Below are 22,283 nucleotides of genomic sequence, written 5' to 3' on the forward strand. Positions count from 1 at the left end.
GATACCACCGGTCATCAACTGAGATGCACCTTATAATGAGCTCTTATTGTGTACTGACTCTACAGCAATTCATATGGTAAAATATAAAGAATGAAAACAAGGGTAGGAATGAAACATATGTATTTCTGAAATGTACACAAGAAACTAAGTTAGGGAACAGTGGTTGATCGTACACATCTGGATTTTTGGTTACCTATACTATAATGAAATTCAGAGGGGAATTAGCAAAATGTCTACTTTCTTGCTCACTGGCTTACATTTGGGAGAGAAATGCAATTAGTTCGTAACAAATGTACTATTATTCTATGTTGCCATATGTCTTCTGATAAAACAATACCTCACTTGTATGGATGGGCATGTGACACAAAACACAACCTAGAAACATCATATTTCACCCAGCAAAATCAACACTTTTATTACAATGTGGGCAGCTGCCAAGTTTGTGTCCAGCACAGCTGCCACACTGGAGAAGTGATGATACTCAAACATTTTTTTAAACCTAGTCACCCAGGTAAGTCCAGGGTGCTGTGTCTTGTGTGGTCCCCACATGATTTAGTTACCCAAACACCCTTGCAAACCTCAAACAGAATATGGACAGATCTCATTTTTACACTTAATGCCAATTCTTATTTGCAGTCAGGGTGGCTACAGAATGTGTGCCTCTGCTCACCAGGCACCTGGAAAAAACTACTAAACCCACACATTTTATAAAACTAGGCACCCAGAGCAGTCCATGGTAGTATTACTTGTGTGGATATCATTATATTTTCTTACTCTGAAACCATTGAAAACTCAAGCATTAGCTAAGATCTCACATTTTCCTCACATTTCTGTGTGGGACAGTTCTATAATCTGCAGGCATCCAGAAATGTCCTACTACTCATTATTCCCACATGAATCCCAATAAAAATGGTACCCCACTTGCATTAGTGGGCCTAGTAACTGCAACAAGAAAGGGCCCAAAATGCAACATGCAATCATAAAAGTTTACACTCAAAATTAAACCTTTGTTTTTGCACTATGTATAACTACGGAATTTGGACCCTAGCTAAGCCAGCACCTAGGGAATCCTACCAATCCCACACAGTGCTGAAATCTAGACAGCTGGGGGAGCCCAGAATGGTGAGCCATGCATGGATCTCTGCAGGTTTACTTACCGAGAAACTTTGCAAACCTCAAACATTAGCAAATAACGCACATCCTTCTCACATTTATGTGAGGGAAAGTTCCAGAATCTGCAGGGATCCACAAATTTCTAGCATTTCCACACATCTTACATAAAACATTTTATACCACTTTTGTGGGTGGACTTAGTGGCTCCAACATACAGCCCAAAAACATAATGTGGACACATTGGCAATTGGGCAGCTGGGAAAGTGGGCATGGGCTAGGCTACCACCAGTGGAACGCTAGTAAACCCAGTTATTAAAAAAAATTAGACACCTATTGAAGTCCAAAGTGGTGTGCCTCATATGGTGCCCTCGAACTTTTCTTAACCAAAATGTCCTGCAGACCTAAAACTTTGCTTAAAACATTCCTACCAAAAAGAATTCCCCTACGTTTCCTGTTATAAAGGCTAAATGTACAAGACGGTGTGCCGGCTTTTCAATCTCTCTACACTGGCACAGGTTCAATTGGAGTTTGTGCTGAAAAAGCAATCCTGGGTGACCAAATGTTCCTTCCTTAAGATGTGCTATGAATTCAAGCTGCCGGAGGAAAACTTGCTAGCATCAGAAGTTTGGCAGGAAATATAGAAGCAAGGTGTGAGATTAAAATTCAGGGCCATACTTACAAGTCCCTACCTCCACTACAACGTCACTTCAGTGATGGCGATAGGAGCCTCACCTTATTTGCAGGTGTTAAGCCACCTAATGTGGCTTAACGCTGCCTTGTAAATAAGGCACCCTTTCACACTGTATTTAGAGTAAAAGGTGAGGGCAATGGGTGTGTTGTGGTGGTTGTTCCACCGCAACAGCCATTGATTTTGACGCTACCACCTATTTACAAGGGTGACATAAATAGGAAGAAGCGCCATTATTAAGACCAGGGAAAACCTGGTCTTAAACAGGTGAAATGAGGAGAAATGCCTCATTTCTACTTGTTTTTGCTGGGTTTTTTCATGAGTGCTGCATTGTGTCTGTTACTTTGCCATCGCGCTGAAGGGCGCAAGGGTCCCTTGAGTGAGCTGTCCATCATAGTGGGTAAATGACGGGAAGAGGGTGCACACCGCTAGTGTGTGGGCGGGGCCAAACGGGTGGGCTTCTATGTGAGTTCACATGCCTCTTGTGTGTAAAAGGTCAGAGAACGATCAGAGCAGCAGATGAGGAGAAAGAAGGCCCTGGGCACAGGAACTGTACGGGGATTGTGCTCGTGAAAGTGAAGGATGCAAAGGCCTCCATCCAGCATCACAGCTAATTTTCGACAGAAGATATGGGGAGAAAGCACACCTGCCCAGCCTCAAGAAAGATCACGATTGTTTTTGGGCTGATGAATGCGTTACTGAATTTGAGCTTCAACTCAGGCACCTGCTTTATTTATATCTGTAAGTGCTTACTGTTGAGGTTTAATTTTTGTGACAGGAGCATCGTGCCAGAATGAACCCTGCCCTTTATATTTATCCAAGAAGACGCCACCGGTTTGTGCGATACCTCTACTCAACTGGAGTACTTTCTACTGGCTAATCAGGAAGGGCTACCTCGTTGGGTAAATGTATAGTGCTTTTCCTACACTGCAGCTGCGTAAAGGGCCAGAAGATTTGTCTCCAGTGACCATGTGTGCCTGTAACTTGGCCAAACTTGTGGGGCTTCAAAAAAAATCCGCCCACGAGCGGATTGGCGGATTTTTCAGCAATTTCGCGAGATTCACGGATCCTGAAATTGTTGAAAATCCGCAAATTTCGCGAGCGGAACGGATTTTTCACCCATACTTAGTTTAAAGCCATCATTTTGTTGCTCATCATTCCACTCCAGTTTAGACCCAGCCATTTGGACAAACTCGGATTGGACCGACGTGAGTCTGCGCCGTTCATCATTTTTTCTGACGGATCCCGCAAATGAACATACAGGGACCTCAATTCAAAAAAATAGTGCATTCACCAGAGCGGGAGTGCCAGGACTGAACAACTGTTTATTCTAGACCAATACCCCAAGGCAAAAAGTCTACCACGCTGGAGGAATTAACATCATTCTTAGGCACCATAGCTGTCCACCATATGGTAATCCTAGGTGGAGACTTTAATTGCCAGTTTGAGCCCCCAGAGGGCATGCTACGGGATAGTCTAGATGATGAGGATGAATTTAGGGCAATTCCGGAGACAAGGTGCCCAAAAGTTAAAAAATGGTCCCCGCTGGTGATTCAGTTGAATTCCCTTGTCCTGAAATACTCATTAAGAGCGTGTAATGGGAGAACCCCTTCAGATACATCCAATGGTTTTTCATTCCACAGAAAAGATCGTGGTTCCCTATTAGACTATATCATAATCGACTCCAAATCATGGGGAAGATTTATTGATTTCAAAATTGTGCCACGATTATATAGCCATCACCATGCGCTTGTACTTGAACTAAAAGCATTAGTCTCAGGGAGTATGTCCTCTTTGGACAACCCTATAGATTCCAGGTTGACAATCTCCAATTCCAGGCGGAAAGTACGATGGATTGATTTCAGTCAATCAGAAGATAAATTAAGCACCTTATATGAAGCTATACTGCCAGTGCTTTTGATGGCCTCCACCTCAAAAACTCATAATGGAGAAGGCATAAACTTAGATACGGTTGGGATGAATCACGCTAGATTAGGTGAAGTTGCATTGAACTTCTTTTATCCAAAAAAAACCAATCGGCCCCGTTGGACCCTTCCCCACCCTTGGTATAACGATCTTTGCCGTAAGGCTAAAAGATTACTAGTAGCCTCTATTACAGCCATTGATGGCCCCCAAATAAGATCTGCTAGGAAGGCATACAAAGTGGCTATCTTAGAAGCTAAAAAAGGGTGGGAAATAGAAAAATGGAATACATTGAGAAATGCCCTGGGAGATAGGGACATGAGGACTTTTTGGCCTGTGGTTAACACTGGTAGCACTGTTTCTAACACACAGGTAGACCCGAACCTGAACAAAGAGGTCTAGTGGGATCACTTTGAATCTCTCTATACCGAACCAGAGATGATGAATGGTGTCTCATCTGATGGAAGCATTTCGGGGACTGATGCTCCCCTCTCCCACGGGGAACTTAACTTCCCAGAGGAAGACAGCTCCAGTAAAGGTAAAAGTTTAGATGAAGTAAAGGGAGCTCTAGCAAAAGAAGCCCCGGATAAAGCTCCAGGCCTGGATAAGATTCCCGGGCATCTCTTTCGAAGTGAACCATCTGTCTGGGCTCCCTATTTTTGGGTGTTATTCAATGCAATTTTCCAGGGTATGAAGATTCCTGACAGTTGGATTGGCGCGGAAATAATTCTGATTTTTAAAAAAGGTTCACCGCTCCTACCAACTAATTATAGAACAAACAGCCTGATAGACATCTCACAAACAATTTCTGCATGTATTTTGCTACTCAGGCTACAAACCTGGATGGATGATAAGGGGATATTATCCAACCTACAGGCAGGGTTCAGGGAGAATATGTCAACCCTGGACCAAGTACTTAGGCTACAAATGTTTTACTGGAAAACTGTGAGCCTGGAGGGGGGTAGTCTCTACTTAGTGTTTGAGGTCAGCCTTTGACTTGGTCCAGAGGGAAAAATTATGGTTAGTATTGTGCGAGATGTGGGCTCCCTCATACTTAATCAATTTGATTAAACGGCTCCATCAGAAGAACTTTGCACAAATCAGGTTTGATAGGGATGGGAAGTTAACTGCACCTATCCCGATCAAGCGTGGCGTGCGTCAGGGTTGTGTGCTGGCCCCCACTCTATTCAGCCTATACATCAATGGCTTGATAGACTCCCTGTTAGCATAGAAAGACCTTGATGCCCCTAAGCTAGCCTCCCGCTTAATGCCGGCAATTATGTTTGCCAACGATATTTTTTTAGTATCCAAATATCCTATGGGGATACAAAGGGTTCTTAATACATTTGAAGTTTTCTGCAGTGAAAGAGGTTTAGAAATGAATCTACAGAAAACCAAATTTCTGGCATTTAAATGTCCAAAAAGTACACTTCCGAACTCTTCATTAAACGGCAAACCTCTTGTAAGAGTATCCTCTTTTATTTATCTCGGCATTACAATCACTGAATCCTTGGATTGTGGGGCCCACAATATTAATTCATCCTTAAAACTGGCACAATCATCAGGTGGCATCATGGGAGTCTTCTGCAAGTCCAGTCAGCCCAGCAATTGAAATATACAGGGCCCAAGCACGGGGGAGGTGCGCTTTATGGTACCGAATTATGGGCCACTTATAATTTGAGAATTTATCGCAGGTCGAGAATCATTTCCTTAGACAGTTGCTAAGACTCTCACGGAGCACTCCTTTAATTCCGCTCCGATTAGACTTGGGGATAATGGCGATTGCAGACGTACTGAATTTTAAACCTTTAATGTATTGGGGTGACCTGTGGACTACCCCTGATCTTCTATCATAAAGGGAGGAACTGCTAGAATTACTGAACTTGCGGGGGGGTGGTAAATTGCTGTGGTTGGCTCACATCAAATTTATGCTAACCAGTATGGTGTTGAGAGATTGTTGGGATGCTCCTGAGTCTGCATGTCTATTAATCACAAGAAAAGAACTGAAGGCAAACTTCGCGAAGTATAGGTTGGCTCAGCTCCATAGCTGCCCCCATACAGGCAAATTAACCTCAGTCTTTTTTAGAAATGAAAGATACATCATGTTTTGAGCAGGCTCTAGATGTCATCAAACCTTTAGCTGCTAGAAAGCTTTACCTACAGTTTAGGCATGGGACCCTCCCTCTCCGTTGTCTTCCATCTAAATGGAAGGATTCGCAAGCAGTGAATTGCCCGGCATGCGACTGCCCCAAGGAATCTGTACTCCACGTCTTTTTTAGCTGTCCTGGCTATGATAAAGCAAGGAGACGTTGGTTGAAGCAGATTTGTAGGAACCTTGGCAGCAGGCGGTGCTCTGAGGCGTTCAGGATACTCAAGTATTACACCAGTATACCAATTATCTACTCAGTTGCAGGTTTCGTATTTTCTATGTGGTGTACTCGCAGGATCTTTATGAAATTAATTCATGATGCTGCAGTAGGCTGCTGACGGTTATAACATTAAGTGTATTATAGACAGCTGGGAATAATATTACCCGGCAGTTGGCCCTGCTATTTTACATAGAATTTTGGCTCATGATTGGGTAAGAATGAAATTAATCACTGGCAGTGGTTGTCTGGCTGCTAGGAAATGGTAAATTGTTAGTTTAGGTCATTAACACTCACTAAAACTTCGGTATAGGAGTAATTTGGAGATCTGGGGTAGCCAGCGCAAGTACAAATGATTTTTTATTGGACAAATGGGAACAACGTTGGTCATTCTGATTATGATCCTATTTTTATTTACCTATTTATTTATTTATTTATTTATTTATTTATTTATTTATTCCATGCACCTTGAAGTGTCCTTTCTCTCCTGTTCAGAATACATTTGTGAGATTTTTATACTGTTGTCTTCTAAATATATATAACTGTTTCCTTTTTGATGCAATTTATTTTTAAATTATATTGTATGTACTCTGTTGTACTTTTTAGGTCACATTGACCGAAATAAAGTTGTTTGAATACGTATACAGCTTTGAACAATTTATATACAGGGTGGTGCTTCTTGTGCTCTATATCTGCTGTTTATGATTTATATGTGTATGTCTTATTTATTTAATCAATGTGGATGAATAATGACTGTTTCCTTTTTAAAGCATTTTCACCAATGTGGTGATTTTCATGATTCAATTCTGAATTAGATGGCTGTCCATATTTCTTTTTTCTTGTACCTTAATAATAATAGGAGGTAAATTTGCACATCATAAATTTTTCTTAAATGTTGTTTACCTCCAAATTCCAATAACTCATTTTACAGTTGGGCATAATAAAATTAATACATAATATTCTTTATGTGTGTCTCATTGTTAACTCTGAGTTATAAAAGTCAAATGCTGACTTTTCAACTGTAAGGTCTTTGAAAATAAATACGTGTTATCATTTTGTTCTTGAGCGCTGACTGCTGGTTCTTTTTCTTGGCGGGCTTACATAGATTGTTAATTTTTTGGGTTGATTAAAAGTGAACCAGTAAGTGCCACAAATATAGCTACGACTTTTTTAAATGAAGAGGCATTTTCAGAAGTAGGAAAACTCCACACAGAAAAGAGTGTGCACCACACGCGATGACCACCTGACGGAGAAGCTCCACACAGGCATAGAACCATTCATCAGAATAATTGGGGTTTTGCCACAATTTGAATTCAGGAAATGATGATGTTGCCTCCTTGATGCTTTGTGATGACATGCAATGTTTCACAGATTGCTGGGCATCTCTTCCAACTCTATATGAATGTCGGTAACATTGCGCCTCACATCACAGTCAACATTTTGTTTTCTTTGCTCAACGCTCGTCTGTCAGCATAATATGGAAAATGTTGTTTATTGCATCTAAATACCAAATATCAATGAGAGACTCTCTGGCAGGTATTCTGGTGGTGCTTCTTCTCCTCAAACAAAGATATTTCTGCTTTTTTACTTGGTATTCACCACCTTGACTATTTTATCTATTCGCTAAGGCACATATTAATATAAAGGTATTCCTCATTTATTCTCGATGCTACATGGTCTAATGGAGGTAATATTGCTCTGTAGGCACACTTTAGCTTTTGTAGTATTGTTTTGATTACCCCCTCCCTGACCAGCACATCACCAGCTGGATTATTCCTTCAGGAGTTCTCAGAATAGCCATTTAATGGGGATAATTCACTTCACGGTCAAAATCAATTTGTAGTGCCTCATGGCTTTATGTTTGTTTTGTATCATATATTCTGGTTTCCGTATTCCATCAGACACCTTGGAGTCTTCTGTTTTGACTCTATTACTGAAGGGGCTGGCCTGTGAGTATTCCTTGCTTCCCTCAGGAAAGTGTCCCTCAATTAGCATTCCTTGGGATAAGTACTGCTCTTCAGTTGTTCTGCCATAACATACATACCTCTTCTACTACAATCCTACCAGAACCTCTCATGCATAGTTTATGGGTAGATTAAGAAAGCATCATTTCCTCATCAAAGTGCAACCATCTAATCTCAATTTACAATGCCAGTTCTCTAGAGTACTTTGGATGACTCTTGCACCCCTACTGCCTTGGCACATTCTGTCACAGCTTGTTCTTTGACAAGTGCTACTACTTCAGGAAAGCAACACGCATCGGCTTCTACAAATAAAAGACTCAAGGAGAACCCCTGTCACCTGAGAAAATACCCTCACCTATTTCAATGGAAGCTTTTCATTCATTTGCTGAGGTGACCATTAAAATAATTCAAAGTTTGGATAAAAAATAGCCTACAATGGAAAGGAGGGACTCTGAAGTAGAGCAATGTGTTGGTGATATCCAGGATAAAATGAATAAAATCACAATTTTGGAAAACAAGTTTCTTCATTAAAGAGACATGCAGAAGACATAGAAAACAGGAACAGGTGCATTAACATGCACATATATGGTCTCCCGGAAGAAATCGAGGAGGACGATCCCATTTCCTTTTTTGCCTCTTTTTTACCACAACTACTGGATCTCTCTCCCTCTACAAATTTAAATATACAATGAGCTTACAGACTGGGTCGATGCCATTCTCCATCTACTTCTTCTACAAAGGCTTCGGAATGATTCTTTTCATTTTAGAATTTACAGACCTCTTGAAAGCTCTTAATGTGGTTAAATCCAAGAAACAAGTTCTGTGGTCTAGCAGAAAAATGTATCATTTCTTATGTAGAATGTTTCAAATGCTATTGTTAGGAGACGTAAAGAATGTCTTAGTCTTCATCCCGCACTCAACACTTTGGGCAAATTAGGGCCTTCTTCATCCATGTTTCTTCAAAGTTACTTATTGGAACAAAACTAGTTCACAGATTCTCACAAGACTGATGCTATGGACGTTGCTTGTCCCTCTACCCATAATTGACTTTGCAACTGCCCAGTCATTTCTCAACATTGTCTCTCTTTATAAGATTGCTTTTCCTGATATTATTTGCATGCTAATTAACTTTTTTCCCCATGCAGGTAAAAAGATTTGTATGATTTTCACTTGTACTTCTTCCTCTTGTTCTGTTGTCGGTGTGTGCCCCTAGCAGAAGTTCCTTCTTGATTAGTGCTGTCACCACTCTAATTTTATTCTTGTTATTTAGTAAGGTATGTGTTTTTGGTCATCATATTTTGACATGTTCCCCAGTCTTTTTTTCTTTCTTGTGCTCTCTTACCCTATTCCTTTTTCTATATTCCAGTGATTATATATTCTATTTGCATGGAAATTCTGTGGTTTTATCCTGTAAAGTATATTACTGTTCAGATAGTCCTTCTAAGTTTTTTGCTATTTCCGTCTCTCAAATGTTACATTCAGGGTAATCTCATTAATAAATAATCCTTTTAAAAATCAGAGAGTGTTAGCTCATTTGGCTAAAGTTATTCCAGATTTATATTATTGTAAGAAACGTATCTCACCAAAATTGAAGTGTTAAAATTGAAGAGTGGCTTGGTAGGCTCTGTGTTGGTATCTCCCACCTCAAATAAAAAGAACTGAGGGGCATATTATCAAGGGGGTTTATCTGCGCTTTTTTGGCTTTAAAAGCCAAGAAAGCGGAGATAAAATTATTTCCCTATTACCTAGCTGTCGCTAACACTAGTTAGCGACAGCTAGTAGGAGATAGCGACCATCTTGGGCCCCACTTTGCATGTGATGGAGCGAGATAGAAAACAGAATTCTGTTTAAACTCGCAAAGTCACATTTCCCATAACATGAATAATAAAATTAATGATTTGTGATGTGTCGTGCTAATACAACCTAGATTAAAATTTACACATGGGGGGACTAACATGTGTGCTCATAAACGTGCATAAATGTTGCATCTTTTTGTTCGTGCAAAATAATAAAATAATTTGTCGTTTTTGTTTTCGTCATTACTAACTGCAGCAAACCTAAAAGAGACATGTGCTTATTTTGCTTTCCTTGTTTATGTGGTGTCATTTCTACTATTATAGGTGCACATAAGGTTTCATGGATTCATGAAGACTGGTAGATATAAAATGCTGCTTTAATTGTTGCAATTGCTAGGTAACATTAGACTAATTGGGAGGGTTAATCATTTAGAAAACAAAGGGTGGTTACAGAATCAATATTATTTCTTACACTAATACTTTTCTTGTGTTTGTTTTATACTAGAAAGCATAAGTTGCCTGCTTTTGGGCCTAGTTTACTCGAGTTTGCTAAAAAGCTGAATTTTACTTCTGCAAAAGTCACAAGAAGCCCATTCTGAAAAAGTGTTCGTCAAAGCTGCATTCACTGAGCAAATCTGATGTGCTGTCATCATTTTGTCGGACGTGGCCAAGGTCATAAACAGAAGGAAAAGAATAATTTTGTCAGTTCTAACTTGGCATCCGCGGAAGTGAAATGAACGCTACGAAGAACATTGATTTACATTTGTTGTAAACCAAGGAAGCTCCTAGTCACGTTTGGAAAAGACAATGGTCCTTAAGAAATGTGACCTAATGGAAGTTTTGAAATGTGGGTGACATGTCACTTGTCACTCTCAACCAATGGGACTTCGTGGTTTTCTGAAAAACTTTCCTTTACTTAGATTAGTTAGCTTAGAAAGGTATAAAAAGTCATGCCCTTAGGGATGGGCTGGCTGCTGCTTTCTGACTTTCCGATGAGGGTGAAGTGCTGTTGGACTTTGCTTGGAGCACGTAAGAAACCTCAAAGAACTTTACTTTATTTTCCATTTATTTAGCTTAGCTAGGGACTTAGGCTTTAGAAATGCTAAACTTTTAAATACTTACTTAAACTTTGATTCACTTACTTAAACTGTATTTTTCTCATGATTCTTTTCAATTATGCTTACTTTAATGCTAATAAAATTGCATTTATAAAATTACAATTGAAATACCATAATTTAGCAAATAAAATCTTACTTTTGACAAACAAGCTGGTCTTGATTATTCAGAAGTGCAGGTTACTATTAGCTAGATCCCATCGCCAATGGTGGTCGTTTAAATAGTTAGGATTTGTTATAATGATAACATTCTTTCCACAGATGTATAAAATTGTATATAGTTTGTAAATAAGGTGTATATAGATTTAATCTGACCACCTGATTCAGTAGGCCCAAATATGTCATGTTTATAAATGGGTCCATGAGATAGTGTAGAAACTTGTTTATAGGTTATGAAGTTGGGTAGCGTTGTTTATGATATATTTTCTATAGGCCGCTGGATCAATTCTCTGGTAGCAGAAATTGATGGTTGCTAAGGGTAACCAAGGTAATATGTTGGTTGCTAAGGATTACTAAAGTGCTATGGTATGGAAATAGGATCGATGTTTTAACACATGTTAAGTTTGTTTTTCGTGCTATCTGTAAGCTATACCGGTATAGATTGTGTGACAAGAAATTAGTCACGCAAGTCATCTGTTCTGTTTGTAGTGATATCGCCGAGTATCACAAGTGGTATCGCCGTGTACCACAAGTGTTGTCGCCGTGCAGCACAGTGCTAGGGCTAGGTGTGAATCTTGTATAGTGAGGATTGCCTAGGAAATTAGAGCAGCATGAGAATAGGGACAAAGCGCCTTCCATAAAACTCACTGTGATAAGAGTATTAGGTATATTCGAGCTTGAGTGAAGGGTAGAGTAATGTCGGTGCATGATTACCTATAAACAGGTTAGAGTCCTGTAGGGGTACATGTTTTATATCTATAAACAGGTTAGAGTCCTGTACGGATAACGTCGTTATTTTGCTAACGGTGCATGATTTCTATAAACAGGTGAGAGTCCTGTACGGATTTCATGTGTGTTTGAATTTAGGGAATTTTCCGTGCGAAAGTGCGAGTTTGATTTGTAATTTATGTTCAAGTGGAACTTTCGAACTGTCACTTCGCGGTGCGTTCAGAGGAAAACGAGTTCATAATTTTACGTGTTAGAAGGGTGGGGTAAGAGTTACTCTACTGACAATTGAGAATTATCCTTAGTGTGAATAGCGCCGACTATTCCGAAGTGTGGATACTTGAATGTATGTAAACTATCCTAAATAGTGAAACAAACAGATGAGTCCTTATTGTCATTGTTTAAGAATTAATTTACACTGAAAAGTGTTCTTAAAATGGCGCTGTGAAAAGATTTTGTGAAGGAGGGGTAAGCGCTAGGAGTGAGAAACGAGAAACCGCAGCTGCTGTGTACGTCACAGAGCCGCGCTGGGATTGGGTAACCTACGTCACAGACTGTACTCTGATTGGTTCTTGAGTTTCTGACAACCTGTAAGCTGATTGGTCCTTCATAAAAACTCAATTTTTATTAGTTGAGCAGAAAAGTGACGTAGCTCAACTGTCATTGGCTTGTTGGTGTGTTTCGCGCACGGATTGGTTGCTTTTGCGGAACATCCCGGAAATATTTTACGAACGATTTTGTGAATTAAATTTAACTCTTAAAAATGAGTTATCATTTTAAACATGTTGAGAAAAAGCCAACATTATTTCAGAAACTTAAAAATTTATTTTCACCTGACAAGAAAATCGAAACGCGGGGTGGTAAATTACTTCATAAGTATAAAACACCTGCTGCGTACATGGAAGGTGAATATGGATATCATACTGTTTTATGGTTTGATAGCTGGAAACGCTATACAAAGAATGATGGTGTTTTAACTTGGCCTGATGATGGTTCATTTAATGTAAAGGTCCTGAGAAATTTACGAGAGAAAATGAATGCTCTTATTCCAAAACCGAGACCAACTCAATTCGAAGCTTTAGTTGAGTGGGAAGATGAGATGTATCAGTTACAAAGAGAAGCTAGTGGAATTAAAAGACCTTCTAAATCTCCTGCTTGGAGAAGAGATACTCATGAAGACAGGTTGCGAATGTGGAGGCAGGGAAACATGAGTGAAGGATTGTATTTAATTCAGGAAATGGTTATGGGTACTCCTACTGGAAATTCTTTAGAAAGTGAATCTGAAGATGCAGTTATGGAAGAAATATACACTACAGCTAGAAAGAATCAGCCTCTGAGACCTCCTAGATCATGGTCTACTCCGGTGGTTTCTACAGAAACTTCACCGAGTGCACCTCCAATTAATGAAGCTCCAAAACTTTATCCAAATAATTGTGAAATTATTGAAACTCCTAGAAGATCAGAATTTGAGAATGCTCGAAATGAAGGTAGACATTTTACAATGACTCCAAGAGCAAGGGAAGCTCCAAAAGATTATACAAGAGAGACAAGAAATGTTGAGGCTGTTGATTCTTCTGAATATTTAAGATCTAAGGAAGAATTAATTAGACGAATGACAAAAAGCATGGAAGCTGTGACAGTTCCAGTAACAATTGGTCCTGTTCAGCCTGTATTTGACCAAAGAGAATCAAACAAGACAGGATTGACTATTCCTTTAAATGCTGAAATTCAGAAAGTTGCTGAAAAATTTTACTCAGACATATCTGAAATAAACTCTTCGAGATCAAGAATGCCAGATTTAACCTTTAATGAGGAATTATCTCCAAAAACACCAATGGGTGCTATATCAGATGTAGGGAGTCCTGAAGCCAGGGTAACCACACCGTAACTTGATGTGGCTAAATTGAAAGCAAATATTGAAGAATTAATAATTGGAACTATTGGTCCTGATAGTTTAAATTACTATCGAGATGATGAACTACTGTTCATTTGTAAAAGTATTCAGTGGAAAACTAAGAATAAATATGATCAGTTAGAGGAACTAGCAACTGAACTTGAAATCGATGTGAGTAAACAAAAGAATTTTGCAAAGCATTACAGATTAGACTTTTCAGAAAATGATATTGAGAGTTTAAACTCAATGGGAAGAATATTACATATAAAAGATTTAATTGTTTATATCAAAAGACTGGGGGAACTCAATAAGTGGAGAGTAAAATGGACGAAAAAGAAGGAAGAGGAGAAATTGGAAAAATTGTCAAAACAATTTCCAATGAGAGAGATTGCAGGTGGAGGATATGTTCATGTCCCTTGGTCAAGACAGGACATACTGCTATTCACAAATGACTTTCCAAAATTGAGGGAAAAACCAATAGAATGGTATAGACAAGTGGATAGGTTTATCAAAGTCTCAAAAGTTCTGTGGATTGATTTAGATGGATTTTTCGACATTGTCGTTCCATCAGATCTTTGGACAGAATGCAAAATATCAATAAGTTGGCCAAAAACAGAACCTGAACGAATCAAAGAAACAGGTGCTCCGAATCCTCTTGTAATGGATTTTTATGAAAAGGTGATTGTTTGGATGAAAAACAAAATTCCACCCAAAGAAGTTGATTGGGTTAAAATAGAAAGGACAAATCAGGAAACAAAAGAATCAGTTTATTCATTTTATGAGAGATTACTGTTAATTTTTAAACAATACAGTGGCTATGAAAAGCTGGATGAAAAGGATATGAGTCATTTTGTCTATAGATTTGTTTATGGCCTGAAACCTGAAATTGCAGACATGATCAGGAATAGCATTGTAGGATGGCAATCACTTTCTGTGGATGACATTCTGAGAAAAGCTAAATATTGCAGTGATGAGTTGGAGGTGAGACAAAAGAAGCTCAAAGAGAAAGCCATGTGGGCTCAGGTAAAGGTGGCTGAGCAACAAATTGCCAGCATGGGTAACAAGAACACAAATTTTGTTCAAAATGGAAACGCGAACCAGATACAAGGAAAGTTTAAAGGTAATAATTTCACGAAGAAATTTAGCCCAAAGATTGAGGAGTTGAAACAAAGATTACCTTGTTTTAATTGTGGCAAATTTGGACATTGGAGAGACGAGTGTCCTAAACCTCCTAAACATTTAAAGAATCCCTTATTGAATCCACAGATGCAGAATGGTGTTGACCTGCAGCAACAGCTACAGATGCAACAGGGGTTAAACGAGTTAAACATTCAACGACAGTTGCAGCAACAGGTGAATAACCGTCAGGATCAATTGCCACAACCACCATTTCCAAATTGTGGGGGGGTTCAAAAATATAATTCAAGTGTGGGATTTCAGGGAAATGAACAGGTGATAAAACCACAAAAACAGCAAAAGCAGCAGAGGGTACAAATGCAAAATGCTTCACAACAATTTTTGTTAACAGAAAGCCAAGACAGCGATTCTGATGATTATTGCTGACGGTGCCCGGGAGAGGAGGAAGAGTGTGTTGTTGGAGCCACTCTTGAGGTTGACCAGTCTGGTCCATTTGTAAACGGGAAAGTTAATGATGTAGACATCACTTTTCTAGTGGACACTGGTGCTACCCGTTCTACTGTTAGATCAGTGGAAATTGAAAACCTACCTCTCTCTGGGGATACCATCCAAGTTGTTGGAGTAAGCAATCAACAAATTAAAACTGATTTGACTGATCCAGTTCCAGTTGAAATTGGAAATTACAGAGACAAACACAGATTTGTGGTTTGTAATAGTAGTCCAGTAAATTTATTGGCCAGAGATATTCTGTGTAAAATGAATTGTAGAATATATTGTTCTCCTGATGGAGTTGAGTTACACACAATGGAGGAAGATGGTTTGTATAGAATGACAATGATGCTAATGGAAACAGATGAATCAAAATTGTTCCCTGCATTTGAAAAGAAAGATTTACCTGAAGAGCTCAAAGAAACGGTGAAATCTGAAATATGGGATTTTACTGGGAATGAGATGGGTCTGATGAAAAATGTAGATCCAGTAAAAATTACATTGAAACAGGGAATAGAATTTCCTAACATTCCATAGTATAAAATGAAAGCAGAAACAATTGAAGGTGTTATGCCTATAATTGAAAAATTCATCAAACAAGGTGTATTAAAAGAAATGGAAAGTAGTCCTTGTCATTCACCAATTATGGGAGTTAAAAAGTCAAATGGAGCATTTAGGATCGTACAAGATTTGAGAAAGGTTAATCAAATCGTTGTTCCATGTTGCCCTGCGGTTCCAAATCCAGCAGTGATTCTGTACCAGATTCCACATGATGCTGAATGGTATACTGTCATTGATCGTTGCAATGCATTCTTTACTGTTCCTTTGCATCCAGACAGTTACGAAATTTTTGCTTTCAGATTCCAAGGTAGGACCCTCGGATGGTGTAGAATCCCTCAGGGCTATACAGAAAGTCCTTCAATATTTAATGAATTGTTAAAAAGGTCTTTGGAAAACCTAGACTTACCTGGTAGGTCTACGTTGGTACAGTATATCGACGATCTGTTGATAGCTGCTAAGACAAGAGAAAATTGTGTGACAGATACAATAATACTGTTGAATCGCCTTGCAGAAGAGGGACATAAAGTGTCCCCAGCAAAATTACAATTTTGCAAACAAGAAGTAAAATACCTTGGTCACAGAATTGCAAAGGGAAAAAGACAAGTGACAGTTGAGAGAATAAAAATGATTCAAGCAATGCAACCTCCAAGGACACAGAGACAGGTCAGAATGTTCTTAGGAATGGTTGGTTACTGTCGACAATGGATAAGTGGATTCTCAGTAATTGCGAAACCACTACAAAGACTGACAAAGTCTGATGTAAAAGATCCAATTATTCTCAACGAAGCTGAGATGGAATCTTTTGAGAACCTGAAAAAGAGCTTATGCCAAGCTCCTGCTTTAGGTATGCCAAATTATGAGAAAGATTTTGAACTGTATTGCAGTGAGAGAGAAGGATGTGCATTGTCTGTGTTGATTCAGAGACATGGGAATTTAAAGAAACCTATTGCATACTTCTCTGCAGTTCTTGATCCTGTTGCAAAAGCATTACCAGGTTGTTTGAAAGCAGTTGCAGCTACAAGTATCAGTCTTGAGCAGAGTGAAGGAATTGTTATGGGATTTCCTGTGAAAGTTTTTGTGCCTCATTCAGTTGAAATATTGCTGACAAGAGGTAAAACTCAGCATTTGACAAGCAGCAGATTAACAAAGTATGAGAAAATCATACTAGGGGCAGATAATGTTTCGATTTCAAGATGTTTAAATCTGAATCCTTCTACATTACTACCTGATTCTGAGATTATTAATGACACTGAAATAGAACATGAATGTTTAGATGTTATGGAATTTTGCACTAAACCAAGACAAGACATCAAAGATAGACCTTTATCTGAATCAGATGTTGTCTACTTTGTGGATGGCTCCTGTCTGAGGACAGAAGGAGGTGTTCTAAAAGCATCATATTCTGTCTGTACAGTTGCAGATGTTGAAGAAGCTTCATGTCTTGAAGGAATTCGTTCAGCACAAGTGGCTGAATTGATTGCTTTGATTCGTGCATGTGAAATATCAAAAGATATAAGAGTTACCATCATTACTGATAGTCAGTATGGGTATGGAGTTGTGCATGATTATGGACAACTCTGGTCTCAGAGAGGCTATATGACATCAGCAGGGTCACCAATTAAAAATGCAGTTTTTATTAGAAGATTAATTGAAGCAATACAATTGCCGAAAGAAATCGCAATTGTCAAATGTGCAGCGCACACTAAAGGAGTGGATTATATCTCAAAAGGCAATGCCTATGCAGATGAAACAGCAAAATACTGTGCAAGAAAGGGTTGTGCATACAATCGGGAAAAGAGTAAAGAATCTGATTCAAATTCATTAATGCTAACAACAGTTGTAGAAACATGGCATGAGATTAGGGATTTACAAAATGAAGCAGATGATGAGGAAAAAGATCTGTGGTTGAGATCAGATTGTAGACCACGTGATGAAGATGGAGTGTGGGTTTACAAAGATGGCAGAGTAGTATTACCAAATTGCTTGATTGCTGACATGGCCAGATTATATCATGGTCCAGCTCATCTTGGAAGAGATTCTATGATCAGACTTTTTCGAGAGACTTGGTTCAATACTAAATTTAGAACAATTGCAGAATCTTTTTGTCAAAGGTGTTTATCATGCCAACAAATGAATCCAAACCGAAAATCAGTGGTGGGGACAGGAGTAATTGGTCGAGAGGGTGGTCCTTTTACCAGGTTACAGATGGATTTCATTGAAATGCCCTTACACAATTGCTTAAAATATGTTCTTGTGATTGTTTGTTTATTTTCAAGATGGGTAGAAGCATTTCCTACACGACATTGTGATTCAATTACAGTAGCAAAACTGCTGCTCAGAGAAATTATCCCAAGATACGGTTTTCCAGTCACTATTGAGAGTGATGGAGGAAGCCATTTTGATAATAAATTGATGAAGTTAATTTGTGAAGCTTTGAGCATTGAGCAGAAGATACACTGTGCATACAGACCAGAGGCATCTGGGGTAGTTGAACAAATTAATGGAACAATTAAAAACAGAATTGGAAAAATGTGTCTTGAAACAGGTGTAAAGTGGACAGATGCTCTTCCACTTGTTTTGATGTCGTTAAGAAGTACACCAGATAAAAAGACAGGTTTGAGTCCTTAATGAATGAATTTTAATGGGAAGAGTTATGAGGCAAGCTTTTGTACCTGTAGGTAAACTGTTGAGCATAAATGACAGTGCTATTTTGGATTACTGTAAAAGGTTATCTGATATAGTGACTTCTGTGTCTAATCAGGTGGGAACTGAAGCACAATCAAATGAAAAGGTTTTGACACATGATCTGAGACCTGGTGATTGGGTCAGAACAAAAGTACATCGAAGAAGAAATTGTCTGGCTCCTAGGTGGCAGAAGCCTAGACAAATAATTCTGATCACTACTAATGCAGTAAAATGCAAAGGATTGAGACGTTGGATTCATCCTAGTCATACTATTCCAGTACCAACTCCTGAAAGTTCTGATGTTGAAAGTGATACTACAGATGATTCTGATTCTGAAGTAGAAGGTGAAACAAATCCAGATTCTGAAGATCGACAAGAAGGTCGACATCTGGAACCTGTGCCTGTAAATGGAAAACTATCAAGAAATGACTTGGAAATTATTGAAATAGATTCTGAAGGTGAAGAGAATCTGTTAAAAGGAAAGAAAACTGAGGATTCAGTTAGTTCTGTAGAAAACAGAGAAGCGGAACAGAAAGAAGTTTCAGACCAGGAGAGTATCGAAAAGCAGAAGTCAAACTCTGAAGTAAGGAACAGAAATCCAAAATCTGGGAAGTTGGAGGTAATTGAAGAAGAAGACGAAGACGAATTACCAAGTACCAGTATTGGGAAACAAAGTGGTGTTCCTGAAGGAGTGAAACTACCGAATAGAGAAATTCCTGAGTCGATTGAAATTTCAGACTACGAAACTGAAGAAAGCGACGTGGATGGTGAAAGTGAAAACAGAAAGAAAAGGGCTTGGAAGTCAGAATCAAATGCTTCTGAACCAAAGAAGAAATATGTGAGAAAAGCAGACTACTGGCCTGGTGGAAGATTGAGAGTTAGGTTGATCAAGAAACCTAAAGAGCAAGTTGAAGAAATCAGTAGTCAAAAGAGTCCTGGAAAAGAAGTTGGAGTTGGAAGAAAAATTGAAGTAGTGTCGAGAAAAGGAAAAAGTATAATAAGGCCAAACCAGAAATACAAGTCTCCTGAGTGGACTTATTTAGTAATTCCACCAGTAATTGACATTTATGGTAGTAGTGAAGAAGACGAAATCGAAGAAATTAGTGACAATGATTGAAGTACAGAAAATATAAATTGGCAAAAGGCTGAAGAAAATTTGTTAGCTAACATAAGGTCGAAGAAAAACTGTTTAGTTGAAGAAAACTTATGTATGACATAAGGTCGAAGAAATCTTGTTTAGGGTTTAAAAAAAAAAAAAATATATATATTTTAAAAGGGGGGTATTTAGTTTGTTTCTTAGAAAATTTAAAATAAATTTTGTTTTTATTTTGAGAAAAAGCTAACCAGAAATGCCTTATGTTAAGGAGAGCACTTCAAAGTGTTCTGTTTTCAAGAGATGCTGTAAGATGACTCTGGCGTGTCTGCTCATTTTAATTCTGCTCTGGTTAGTTTTAGCTGTGATTATCCCTTTAGAGATGAACAGAGAATTACACAAAGTTAACACGACAAGTAAAGCTTCAGTTAGTCAAATTAAACATAGTGCATCTGCAAAAGTTATTAATCATCAACCTAGCATTCATCAAGATAAATCTATTAGTGATTTTTCAAGCAATACATTCACTAAACTTTTGAGTGAATATGTAAAGGTAATGGACGCAAAGGATTGTTATGTGTGCGTAAAGTTACCTGCTTCTGTTTCTGAGGGAGTAACATACAATATGCTTCCTCTTACATATGGTGTAACATGTAGTGTGTTAACTAGCCTATTTTATCAAACTGGACGCTTAGAATATTACTATTCAGATTTTGACGAGATTTTTGCGAATATAAAAATTGAGGGTGCTTTAAATAAGCATAAGAAGGCTAAACAGATGAGGGAATTTTTCCTTGTTACTAATGAACTCACTTATGAGTATGCTTACAAGAATAATTTAACATGTAAATTAAGTGCGGAGGGAAAGAAATTTTTGAACCTGGTTGAGGAAAGAAAAGCAATTTATAAAAGAAATGAATTAGTCAAGCAGACTAAGTCCAGGTTCTGGCAGAAAGAAGATGAGAAGTTAAATGGCAAAATGCTTGAAAATGTTGCAATTCACATAGATAAACCAGTTAGTGGAAAGCTTTGCATTAGAAGAGATAATACACTTTTTGATAATTATTTTGTAGGTGCAAGTAACTGTGAAGATACGTATCAGATTTTGGGAGGTTGGGGATTTAAAGGTGGAAAAGATCCAATCTTTCCTGGGATTTATTTTGTTTGTGGTGACAAAGCCTACTACAACCTTCCAGACCACTGGTATGGAACTTGTTATGTGGGAATTGTTTTTCCTAAAGTGTTTCATGTTGACAGAGATTCAGAAGGATTATTCAAAATTCATAATTATGTAAATAGAGTCAAAAGAGAAACCTTCACAGAAGTTCTGGGAGATATTTTTCAAGCAGTAATACCTTTTGTTGGTATAACCCTAAATGCAGGGAGAATCAGAAAATTGTCCACAATTGTTGACAGATTATCAACAGACACAGCTGATGGATTCCAATTAGTGAATGTTGAAGTAATTGCAATCAGATCAATGGTGATTCAAGATCGCCTTGCTTTAGACATACTCCTAGCAAAAGAGGGAGGAGTCTGTGGCATATTGCATGTACAACATTGTTGCACATATATACCTGATGAAAGTAAGAACATTGAAATGTACATTAAGAACATTACACAAATGCATTCAGAGATAATTCCTTTAGAAGAAGATGATTTTACAGGGAAACTTTCAAAAAGATTCCAAGCAATTAAAAATTGGTTTCATAATATTGGAAGTTCAATACTTGGCAAGATTTTGGCACCTTTGATTATAATAATATTCATTTTTATTTTGACGAAAATAGGTTGTTTGTTGCATAAGAGAAAGAAACAGTTGAAAGAAAAGAAAAGGATCTATAAACTTAGAAAGGAAGAAGAAAGGGAGATTGAATTACAGGAGTTGCATAGAGAGCGTTATGCTAATTCCAAAGATTATGCAGAAACAGGTTTTTAGGATTACTGACTCAAATGAATTTGAATCTTTTTCTTAGAAGTTTAAATTACCAAATTTTGGGTGGTAGTGTGGTGATTTGTTAATCACCAGATGAGGGAGTTGATGGAGCGAGATAGAAAACAGAATTCTGTTTAAACTCGCAAAGTCACATTTCCCATAACATGAATAATAAAATTAATGATTTGTGATGTGTCGTGCTAATACAACCTAGATTAAAATTTACACATGGGGGGACTAACATGTGTGCTCATAAACGTGCATAAATGTTGCATCTTTTTGTTCGTGCAAAATAATAAAATAATTTGTCGTTTTCGTTTTCGTCATTACCAACTGCAGCAAACCTAAAAGAGACATGTGCTTATTTTGCTTTCCTTGTTTATGTGGTGTCATTTCTACTATTATAGGTGCACATAAGGTTTCATGGATTCATGAAGACTGGTAGATATAAAATGCTGCTTTAATTGTTGCAATTGCTAGGTAACATTAGACTAATTGGGAGGGTTAATCATTTAGAAAACAAAGGGTGGTTACAGAATCAATATTATTTCTTACACTAATACTTTTCTTGTGTTTGTTTTATACTAGAAAGCATAAGTTGCCTGCTTTTGGGCCTAGTTTACTCGAGTTTGCTAAAA

The sequence above is a fragment of the Lissotriton helveticus genome, chromosome 4_1 (genome assembly GCF_964261635.1).
Source record: "Lissotriton helveticus chromosome 4_1, aLisHel1.1, whole genome shotgun sequence".
NCBI lineage: Eukaryota > Metazoa > Chordata > Amphibia > Caudata > Salamandridae > Lissotriton > Lissotriton helveticus.